Source organism: Protobothrops mucrosquamatus, unplaced genomic scaffold, assembly GCF_001527695.2.
Source record: "Protobothrops mucrosquamatus isolate PMUCROS unplaced genomic scaffold, P.Mucros_1.0 scaffold419, whole genome shotgun sequence".
NCBI classification, from domain to species: domain Eukaryota; kingdom Metazoa; phylum Chordata; class Lepidosauria; order Squamata; family Viperidae; genus Protobothrops; species Protobothrops mucrosquamatus.
The window spans coordinates 609,804-622,514 of NW_015386748.1; positions in this window are offsets into that span (position 1 = coordinate 609,804).

Sequence of the window (12,711 nt, forward strand, 5' to 3'; positions counted from 1 at the left end):
TGCCAAGCATCTGAATGTAAATTACAAGACCCTGGAGATGCTGCAACATTCCAGCTGATTGGTGCTTCTTCAGGGCTCAGCAGAAGCACCAGGATCAGTGCCGAGTTCCAGCTGGAGCCTGGCACTGATCCTGGCGCTTCCACTGAGCCCTGACAGCCCTGCAGCTCCAGCCATCTCTCGCTCAGGGTTGTGTGGTGCTACCACCAGTTCAGCTCATTCCCCTCCCCTGCTACCACTTTTCTAGGATGGTCGCGTACCACCTGCCAGGTGCCAATGTACCACAGGTGGTACCCATACCACTGGTTGAAAAGCCCTGCTATAGAAAACAAGCATCAGAATATAATAAATTTATATTGACTGAGTTTATTGGACTGCTGTAATCAAGGCAATGTTGCCTAAACGTTCTGCAATCTACCTGGTGTTTTCTTTGTAATCCTTTTACGTTCTTGACGGTTTACGGTAGAACAGACATCATTATACCCTCAAATGGAACCCCCTCCCATAAAGACAAACGTAAATATATACGAAAGAGAAAAAATTTTAATTTAAAACATGGTCTTTTGTATTAGGTCTAAGTTCAAAAATAAATGGTGAATTAAAAAAATATATGGCCACGCCGTAATAGCAACTCTTTTAAGTACAAGCTTGATCAAAATTTTCTTCAACAAAATTTGTCATTATTAAGAAACATTTCCAGCCCTTTTTTAAGATATCCATTGTTCCATTTCCTATTTGCACTTTTCAGGTTGCATGTGTGTTCCATTCAGTATAATATGGGCAGACTGGTAGCCAATAACTATGCTTGCAACCTGTTTACTTGTCAGTTTGCTGTTAGTATTCACATTATTATTTATGCTATCACTTAACACTTCAGTGAATTAGTTTTCAGCTAGTGATCTGTTCTTGAGAGCCAGCTGACTGTCAGTGCACAGATCAGCTGGGGATCTATGAAGCTATGGGTAGGTTCTGAAGTGTGATTGCAGAGAAACTGGCAGGCCATCTGGTGAATCTCCATGAATGATGGATAGTCCATGGACCAATGTTTGAGACTTACCAATGAAAAGCATAGCCACACTCTATTGTTTGAAAGGGGATAGTGTCCTGTATTATAATTTTGGTCATTACCATGAGTGAATCTTAACTTAGTGGCAGTGTCTCCTAACCTGACATTCTCCTGTTGTTGGGAGCTTTCAACGTCTAGAATTCCAAGCCTACCTGGAAATTCTGGGATTTGCAATCCCAACAAAATTAGAAGATGCCTGGTTGGGGGAAAAAGCCAGCAATGTAATGGGCATCTGATGGGAGTCAAGATTTAAAAGGATATTCTCATTTTGCAATCCTGTTTTCTTAAACTCTGAAGGGCTTCGTCTGTCCTCCCTTTTAGCATGTTGAATATTGCCCACCTAAGATTTCTTATTATTTATTTTAAACTCAGTGTTTTGGCTGTGAGGTCTTGGATCAAATCTGGGTTAGGGATACATTCCTATTGGTGTCAGTTGAAGAGCATTATGCCTTTCATAACGATCTCTGGTAAGAAAAAAGAGAAAAGGAAACATCACATGTGCAGATATAATAACAGCAACATCTGGATCCGTGAGTGAAGCTGGATAATTGTACATAAAGGACATTGACTTTCTTTATGTGTCCATGTAAGGAAGGCAGTAGAATCAATAGGTAAATTTTGTAAACAAGGAAAAAACTTAAGACATTTTAATAGAATCTTCTGGAATATAGATATGTATGTCTTTATATGGATGTGCAGTCTAACATAAGGGATCATATGTGTTCCAGAAGAGTAGCCTTTTTTCTTACCAATACTCTCTAGTTACTTACAGTATTAGAAAATAAAACAAATATTACAAATACTGTTGGTGTCCCAATATTTAAGTTTAATGGTAAGCCTTATCCATGTATGCTACCTGAATAATTTGCAGACATAGCCTCCTTATCCCATGTACCCTCACTTCTCCATGTTTTTTTCAAAAATTGAAAACATGTTGTACATGGGGCTAATTTTCAGACGTTCTAAAAGCACTTAGCATTTCCTTCATTTTAAAGTGCAGTCAAATGATTCAAACCAAAATCTTGTCAATATATTTGAATGTGAAGCTTTTAGAATAGCTTCACAAAAAGCCTTCCTAGATATAAAATCTTTCTATGGTGGTAGGAATATAGTTTACTAATAGCACTTAACCAGCCTTAACCCGTTTCTTTGGCCTAGAAAATGAAAGAAATGCCAAATGGTTTTAGAAGGTGTGCAGGCTGTATGTCAAAATCACATTCGTTGCCCATTGCTTTTATTTTAATCTCTATTTTTCTAAACCCACAGATTCAAGTATATGAGTTCAGATGACATAGGCAACTAGCACACAGCACCTGAGGGTTTGAAGAATTTGATTGAAAGAAACAGTACAAAACTGTAGTTTGAGGAAGAGGTTTTTCCCTTAATTCAAACTACCAATAAAATACAGCAAAAACAGTTTCATTTTTTCAGCTTTAAGCTTTGCAGATATGATTGCTCTGTATATTAGCTCCCTCCCATTCAAATCTGCACGTTAAAACATACCATTTTTTCTGAACTTCCAACTTTTCTGCTCTAATCTATGCACTCAGTTGGTGTAAGTGTACTCTGTTCTAATTTTATCCTATTTTTTAACTGCTTCTCATAATTCTAGAGTTAAAAAAAGGTTTGTAGGTTTTAGTGGGAAGTTTTCTTTTTCTCCTCTCAGTTGATGAACTGGTGGCTGGCCTTGGTATAGCTCAGTGGTTCTCAACCTTTTTAATGCCGCGACCCCCAACCGGTCGTAAGTCGAGGACTAAACCGGTCGTAAGTCGAGGACTAAACCGGTCGTAAGTCGAGGACTACCCAACCGGTCGTAAGTGAAGGACTTTCCCTGCCCGGGAGTGCCACGCATGCGTGGTTCCGCCCCCTGCGCCAGCCGAGGCGTAGCTGGCAAGCGGCAGAGACGGAGCAGGCCGACCACCAGCTGGCCCAGCCCAAGGGAGGTAAGGCACCCGCCGGAAAAGGGGGAAAAAATGGCGGACAAAAAAATGGCGGACAGCCTTGCTTGGCGACCCCCGTGAAATGGTCGATTGACCCCAAATGGAGTCCCAACCCATAGGTTGAGAACCGCTGGTATAGCTGGTGATTCCTTTGACTAGTAAAATCTTTCATCTTCTTTAACCTCACTGAGGAGTCTTTATAATGAGTAGATTTCTCTTTGGCATTTTTTCCTGAAAACATAGCCTCAAAGCTTAGTGGAAATCAGGCTTATTCACAAACTAGCAAGGGTGAGTGCTGTTTAACATATTTTGAAATATTCTTTCTCTACTACCTTAAGTTCATTTTAGCTATCTGTTATCACCTTCTTTCCAAGCTTGTTCTTCCTAAAGTCTCCCTGGCTATTTTTAAAATATATATTCTGTTTTATTTTATTTATTTTTATTTTATTTATTCTGTTTATATTTTCCATCCCTCCTTCTTCTATGAAAAATATTTGTTATCTGAATCTTAAATGCCACCTACTCTCAATGCCATGGTAGCAAACTGAGTGCAAACTATTTTCTTTGAGTGTCTGCATAAAATATATGATGCTGTGTCTGAGACCAGACTTGTTAATAAGGCTACATCGACTATACTGTGTATGATTCTGGTGACCATGCTATAATTCTCATCACTAGCTGCAAACCTTTTTAGGTACAATAATCCTAGCTGTCATGGTCAACAATGTATATCTATTGGCTTGGAATAAGAACAGCTGTCATTCAACACACCTGGAGGATACTCCATTGGGAATTATTGATGCTAGAAAACAGGATGAATATAGGATATTAATATGCCATACATCATATTTCAAAATTTGAAGCAGAGACTATGTGCATCTGTAAAAGAGACGTGCAATAATGAATCTATAATTAAACACACTTTCGTCATAAGAAACATTTTCAAAATATTTGAGTAGCTAAACTGTAACATAGTTGTCATTTCAGTGCAAAACTATAATTTGAGCACCAAAAAAGAAGAACAAATAGGAGTTTTGTGGGGGAATTTGGCAAGAAAGGTCAAAGGGAGGCAGCTACAAAAAAAGTCCCCATGTGTCATTTTCTGTGGGAAACCAGCAATGTGGGACACCAATAGTTTTTTTCCATGGGTTTTAGAAAAATGAAAGATTTCACAAAATTGAATGGAGGGTGTTCCTCTTCTGTTCATCAGAGGTCATGGAAAAATGCTCTCATGAACTATCAAGGACATGTTGTTGCCTTTATTTTTTGTTCTTGAAGATGACAAGAATTACACATGTTGCAAGTGGAGGAAGAACATGTTGTAACTCCTGGAAGAAAAGGTGAAGGAGATCAAGTAAATCTGTCACCCCTGACTCTTATGAAAGTACAATCACACACAATTCTAAAAAGAGGGAAAAATAGGTGTAGAAAAGCAATGTGAGTATTCAGTGAGTATTCAACTGAGCTAAGAGTTCAAAAGGACATTAACAGGAAATGGAAGATGGATATAATTACCAAGGATGCATACCAGCAAGTAGTAACTAATACCTGCATAATATCAAAAAGGTTAAAATACAGAAGGAAGATAGGCTTGCAAGGGAAGCTAAATGCAAAAAAGAAAGCTTTGTGGGATATGTTAGCTGGGGGGAGAGGAGGGGATAGGTCTGAGATGATTTTAGAATGATAACAAATGATAGAGTGGGGCAGAGATTGTCTACTCCTTTGGTCTTCTTCCCAAAGGGGAACTGCATTTACATGAAGCTAAGCAGAACATCTGATACAAGGAGAGAATGGTGGTCCAAGATAACGAAAGATAATTAGGAACAACTGGCTACTTTCAGTCTCCAGGATCAATCACTTACTGTACATGTGAGACTTTTAAATGTATGTCATCTCAGAGCTTCATTCTATGATCTTTGAGAAATCATGATGGATATAGTGCTAGAAGATTGGAGAAGGGAGAATTTTATCCTATATTGAAAAATAAGAGGAGTGGAAAAGGAACCTGATAATTATAGATTGGCTAGATTAATGCTAATAACAGCAAAATTCTAGAGTAGATCATCAGGCAGTGAGTGTGTGGGTATTTAGATTAGAATGTATTGTTTGCAAGAGGTTAGTAAAGGTTAATCTAGAACAATTCATGGCAAACCACTTTGGAAACCATGTTCTGGCCACTTTTATAACCAAAATGGAATGAGATGAAGATAATATATCTTAAATTTAGCAAAACATGACAAAGTCTTCATGTGTTTCTAGCAGAGAAGGTAGCAAAATGTGAACTAAACTATGCTGATACCAGAGTGATAGAGAAATGGTGGAAATAATAAATATATGTTAGTGGCTCTGTATCAAGATGGGAGGAGTCCTTTTACTGGAACTGTTAATAATGGAAAAATGGAAATTATTTTATGTATAACTTGGATGATGAATTAGACAATGTGTTTATCAAATTGGTGGATGAAGCAAAGATTGTGGTGGGGTTGTAACATACAGAGGAGAAGATCAAAGTGTCCAGAAGAGAATAATCAATGTGAAGTCTGGAAGAAAAAAGATTATGAGAAATGCCTGGAGATATTGAGTATGCTTAGTTTGGGTAAGAAAAGAGTACAAAGGAAAAGGAGACTTGAGAATTGTCTTCAAGTATCAGAAGATCTTTCATGTAGAAGATGGGGCAGACTTTTTTATTGTGATTCCAAAAAGTAAGACAACAAACCATGGATTTAAATTACAAGGAAGTTGATTTTAATTGGACAGTTGGAAGAATTTCCTAACAATAAAGACTGTTCAAGAATGAACAAATGACTTTTTGCAATAGAAGCTGAGAGACGTTATATTGAAGATATTGTAATATGGGCTCCTAGACTGGTAGGAGGATAAACTACACATTCCAACATTCAGTAATTCTATGATTTCAAACCAGTAATCCTGCTGCAAAGCTAGTCTACTTGTCCTGTAATATAGAACCAGTTTGGAGCTGTTTTATGATTAACCCTAACCCTGGATCTCACAGGAGAATGAAGCTCAACACCTAGTTTTAATAATTTGAAAAAGAGAAAATGTATTTACAGGTTCCTTTCTATCCAATCTATAACTCTGCTTCTAAGTGTTTAGTATGTAGCAGCATCAAGTCAATTTTGGTTGATCTAAAAAAGCTATTTAAGCTTAGACATGATTAGTACTTTGACAGGAGGTCCTAGGAAATCCTAGGATTGTGAACCAGACTGGTATTTTAAGAAGAAAATAGAACGTATACTATTTCCACATTGCTGCCAAGTGTATGTTGATATGTTACTGCCAAGGTGCTGGATGACCCCTAAGCCATAGAAGCTCATGGACTGACTTTGAGACAATCACTTTCAGTCCAAATTACTTCACAGAATTGTTGCTGTGGGGAAGAATTGGAACACCATATTGAGCTCCTGAAGGAAAGGCAGGATATAAATCTAACAAATAAGCCTATCTATGAAACTATCAGGAGTTGAACTTGATTCAAGTGCAGACAAATACTACATACGTGAAAGTGCTGGCATGGAGCAATTTCTAGTTTAAATGAAATTCCACATTAACTCTACAATTCTATTCGTAAAGAAAATATTTTTCTAAGATGAATAAGATAGAGTGGAATTAATCAGAAGCAATTTTGTAAGTATAACAACTTCTATTTGAACTCTTTTATTCTTGCCAACTAAATGGAATGTTGGATAGAAATTAGTGAATGGACTGGGAAGTCTGTCTATCTGTTTATCCATCACGGAATAACTCTCTGAAAACTGAATCCAACAGGATCATATGCAGTATGGTGGAAGAGGTCCATAAAAGAAAAAATGCCAGGTCTGGCTAGGTGCTACAGAAAAAAAAAATCCTGAAAAATGTGCCTAATGTGTTCTTATGGGAACAACAGATGGCCAATGACTTGGAATGCAGTTGCCTGGCCTGGCCTTAAGCCCCCGTTTCTCCTATTCACATGAGCCAAAGTGGAAGTATTATTAAGAGCTTGGAAAAATATCCAGAAGCAATACTTCCCTTATTGCAGGGGTACAAAAAAACAATAGAAATTATATAAAAGAGGTTCAGAACTCTTTTAATTATCAGTCCTACATCTTTCTGAAAATTGAACAGAGAAAGGTTCTTGAGTTTTTTGTCAGATGTTGACAACTGCTCCATTTTAAGTCCTTCTACCTCCTTCCTTCTGGTAACATAACCTAGAGGGAAACTATTAATGGGTGAAAAAAAATCCAGAACCCATGCTCTGCAAACTTCCTCTACCTTGTTCTTTGAAAGACTAATTAGTCCAACAGCACTGGACCAAGCCAAAGCCAGAATCACTTTTTAGATGTTCTTTGAGAGACCCATCAGAATATTTTACTCCAGATCCATCACAACACTTAGTGCATTGTTACAAATGGTTAAAAATCATTTCAGGAAGTATAAATCTTTGAGGAAAGATTACTTTTCTTGCTCTATTGGACAGATAGATATATTTGAGACAAGAAATGACAAAGGTTAAATTTGTCATTTGACATGGATAAGTTACTTGTTGAAGCTAGAGAACTTTAAAGTGACGTGCATTTCAGAATTAGCATGGTTTTTTTAATGCAAAATAAATGACAGTTCATAGAAGACATACCCTGAAATACTGTGAAGTACAATATGTTAAAGGAAAGTATGTTACATTAAGGTAGTCTGTTCAGTCTACTTGCACTGTATCCTATTACGACATCTCTAAGAAGTAAAACTAGTGAAAGAAATTTGCATCCCCAGTATACTCTCAGCCTCAACGAGTTTAAAATGTGTGGACTTCAGCTCCCAGAATTCCCTAGTCAGCATGCTCATCTCATCCCATCCAACATCCAAAAAATACTTGAAAGAACAAATCAAAAGATTCTAGTCTGCATTCTGTTTAGAAGTGAACAATGCAGGGTTTGCCCTTGCTTAATGCTGAAGCAGCATTTAAAGGTACCTGCAACATATTAACACAATATTCTATTTAGAAGAAAAAGATTTGGTTGAGGCAGAGTTCCTTTCTTGGGCTTTCCCTAACCCTTTCCTTTACACTCACTATATTTGAAAATAACTTTAAGAGCCATATGGTGGCTCCCTTTCTCCATCTTTCTGAAAACAGTGAGGCTGCAGATCTGGTAATTTTCAAAGCATGTAGATGGACTGTGAAACTCTTTAGAAAGAGCTTGACTTACAGCTGTTATGATGCTTGCATGTTGAAGGGGATAATTTTCCATTGGTTGATCTGAAAATTTTAAAGTAGTATATATGAAAATGAAAGGCTTCAGAATACCAAAGTTGCGATTAATCCTTTGTCTGATCTTCTATTGTATGATAATCTGAAAGTAATTAGTGTAGAAGTGGAAAAATTGTTTATCATGGAAAGCAGATAAACAAACCATGTAGCACTTCTCTTGATTTCAGTGTTGATCTTTATTAGACATTGAAGCTGCATGGGCACTGTTGTAGTGTTTGTTCACATAATTACAATACTTACAATAAGATCTCACATATCTTAGGCAGTGAGATAGGTAATATTGCTAGCATCTAAAAGATTCCATGCTGGGGGCAAGCAGATGAAATTTGTATTTATAAAACCTTTTCTTCTCCTTTTTTTAGACCTTCATGTTCTGTCTATCAGAGCCCAAAAGCAGCCCCCATGGCTGTTTTTGCTAAATGTTTAAACATATTTTAGTTTGCAGTCTTGGAAAAGAAAAATAACCCCATAGCACATAACTATCAGGAACTTATTTTTAATCCTAAATTAACCCTTCAGTCCATCTAGGTTTTCCTAAAAGCTTTTTTTAAAGGGTGGTGTGTATATTAAGCTCCTTACTTGTTGATCCATTAGCTGTGACAAAAATTTACTGACTGGCTTGTTGCCCAAAACTGATGTCGGTGGTCCATATTCAGCTCAGCTCCAGAAATGGCATTCATTGATCCAAAAAACAGACCCTGTACTTGTGGGGAAATGCTTGGATGTTGGTGAAGACGTCCTTTACTTGTTACAATTAAATAATTATACAATTATACAAACTTATTGGTTACTGCAAATTAGAAGATGATATACTAGCATATCCTCAACTGCCAACTGCTTACTTAAGTTTGTCACTATAATGACACTGAAAGAAGAGAGGGCAAAATATACCTTGCCAATATTGCCCCAAAATGTCTATTACCTGGCTAAAGTTCTATATTCTCCTGCCCTGTGCATATATAAGTACATATGCATATACTTTGAAGATATATACATATCAAATGCAAGACTTCTGGAACAAGCTCGGGTTTAATTGATGGTTGAATGTGATTCCCTTTGTAACTTTTCCAGAAAACAATTCCCTTTTCCCCATTTTATTCTCACTTTGCACATCTATATTCTGTTAATTCTGTTTTCTAGCATGGCTAAGTTGTAAACCTACTAAACATAACTACTTTATTTTAATCTGCTTTATTGTTTTAACACTGTTGTGGTGGACATAGGAAAAATATCTGTAAAATTTGCCCAGTTGTGGGAATACAACCCAGGAACCAAACTCTAAGCCTTTTTCATAGATAGAATGCCCAGGCATCATGGATTCTCCTTCAGGCACAAACACAGATACGCAACGCCAGCAACAAAAGCAGTGCTCCTAATAGGAAATAAGAAACTTCTGCCTTGTTTAAGTCCTAGGAAAATGGCCTTCTGGTTTTGACAAGTCACATGTGCAGTATCTTCTGCTGAGGCAAAGCATTATGTTATCTGTTCCTTTTTTTTTTCTTTGCTGAAGATGCCATATAATAAACATTCCTTCTTGCTGTATTGTAGTGTGGGAAACTTGCCTTATAAATTATAATAGAGTTGGTGTTTGGGTCCTTTTGAAGAAAATTAGATTAGACCTCTCTTCTGAAAGGTACAAAAATATGCCCTTTTCTAGTTATGTACTCTTTTTAGAAAACAAATCTGTAAGCAACCTATACATGCCGTATATCTGAAATACCCACAGACTAACGTGAGACACAGTAGTTGAAAGTCACTGGATGGATCATCTTTTCCCTGCACAAGTTCCAAGGCAGGCTCAAAACACTGTTGGAAACTGGTTTAGAGGAGGCTTCAAATTAAGCAGCAAGTTCCCCCTGAGTACTAACTAAACTGTGAAATTTATTTTCAGTACCACAAGTGAATGTGCAAGCCTTTGCATTTGTTACAAAATACATTCATGTTTTTCTTCTCCCCAATTTTTAAAAATTCTCAAGCTTATTTGAGACAGCCACTGAAATCTATGCACACACACACACACACACACACACATCCTAAAGAGAGAATAAATTTGAAATTAGTAATACCTGAACTGCAAATGACCCCAGAAATTTATCGATAGATTTTGCTCTATTGTTTGCCTGCCCTGCTAGGGAGATATTTGCAAACTGATCAAAACAAGAGTTTCTCAGGAAAAAGCTGCTTGTTCTATCTGCATTCCAAATGCCTTTTTTGGGGGGAGGGGGTTGTTGGGGGATGTAAGGATTGCAATACATTTTCTCTGGAAGGCCTTTAGGCAGTGTTTGTAGTAGTTGGGCAAATCTGGGACAACAGCCAAGGGCAGTCTCCCTTCTCGCAAGGACCTAACGAACTAGTTGAAGGAACACAGTCCTCAGATCAGAATAAGTTGCCTACACACTGATCTAGTGCTACATATAAATATGTAATCAGTGACAGATGGTAATACAAACTGCAGAGAGCTATGGTATAATTTAACATTTTGCACATTCCAGAAAGGACAAAAGCTAAACAACAAATCAGATCACTTTTTTTCTCTGCTTAAAGCATAGAATATAAATCTTTCCAAGCAGGTTGTTCTTGTCGCACAAAATCAACAGCTAAGGAAGATCATCTAGAGAGCAGCATGTATAACTCATTATATTAACATCTGCATTTTTTTGTGCTGGGAGGAACTGTGGTTGTGAAACATCCATCTCCAGAGGAGGGATGCAGACAAAGAGGACTCATCCACACATCCTTCTAATCTTAAAATGAATATGCTGCACTCACCATTTTTGCATGGTTTGTCTGTGTGACATTGCCCTCAGCTCAGCTCAGCTCCAGCCTTTGTCTCCTTCCTATTCCATGGTCATCTTTAGCTGTTCTAGTTTTAAAGTAGCATGCTCTCTTTTTATTGAACCCATTTGTTTTTACCATTGGTGTGATCTAGCACACCTCATTGCCAGTGGGTTTGATGATATGGCAAAGGATAGGGATCTGTCCAATTCCTATTGACTACTTTAGGCTGCTGCTGAATTCTGGGAGTTGAAACCTATATATCTTAAAGTTGCCAGGTTTGAAAAACATCGATGTATACCATTTTATTCACTGATGGGCTACTTCTAGGTGCTGCCACACAGTCAGTCACTATGGTACCAATCTTGGAGCCGAATTTCTCAACTTTGATGATTTTAGGATGTGTGGACTTCAACTTAATAGGCTGGAACAGAGATGTGGCCATGAGGAAAAGCCCATTGGCGATGAAGCATACACTTCAGCTTATGTTATGCTGAGAGTGCATGATTTTAGCTTTCCCATCTATGATATTTGTTGTGGCATCCTGGGGAAATCCGTCTCTCCAGAACAAAATCCAATAGTGAGTCTTCCATATGCACAGATGACCCTCTATTTACAACCATAATGGAGCCTGGAATTACAATTGTAAAATGTTGTGCTATTAAGCAGGTCAGCCCTTAACAGGAGCTGACTTTATGAGATTTTTTGTGGTGGTTGTTAAGCAAATTCATTGTACCCAGTGGGCATCATTTTTTTTGCTGGAAACTTGAAGTAAAAGCCAGAAACTGGCAAAATCATTGAAACTGTAGAACAATGCAAATGGCCATAAATGTGATTGCCAAGTGCCCAAAATGCAGTCATATAACTTCAGTGTGTGTGTGTGTGTGTGTGTGTGTGGTCATTGTAACCTCAAAACTGGATTGTAAGTACCTTTGCGGAGTCTGTAGTAACTTCAAATGGTAGCTAAGTGAGCAGTCATAAGTTGAGGACTATCTTCCATGTAAATAGCAATAGCTGTTCTTGCCATTTCTTGCTTCAAAAATCTTGTGCATTAGTAAAATTAAGCTGAAAAAAATGAATGAATACTTTAAACAAAGAATGACTTTAATTTTCTTGCCATAAGTAAGCAGAGGCAATATGCTGTGCATGTTGCTGAAAAACACAAATGGGAAGAAACTATTGTACCGTTGACTTGCAGGTGAAATTCAGTTCAATTTGTGTTATGCTAAAATGAGGTCTAGGAGAAGAGAGACAAGGAGAATTCTAAAGATGATGTATAAAACTTTAAAGCTAGACCCCCTCAGTGCCACTTTTGGCATTTTTCCTATTGGCAAATGATATAAAGAAAGGGAAGATAGCAAAAGCCACAAGAATAAATTGTTGCTTTGTTTGTTATATGTTAGTGAGTCAGAATTGAGACAATAGGAGCATGATAGGCATCAGCAAATTTCATTCCAGTATGGTATTTGCTGGCCCAAGAAAAAAGGGCTGTTTAATTTTCACAACTGATGTTCTTTATTTTTTCAACTAAAAGACTTTTTGTTGTTTATCAGGAATATCCTAAATCAATTAGTATATATGTACGTCTGTATGCACACACACACACACACACACACACACACACACACACACATACATACACAAGTACCCACATTCATACTTTGCCCCCCAAA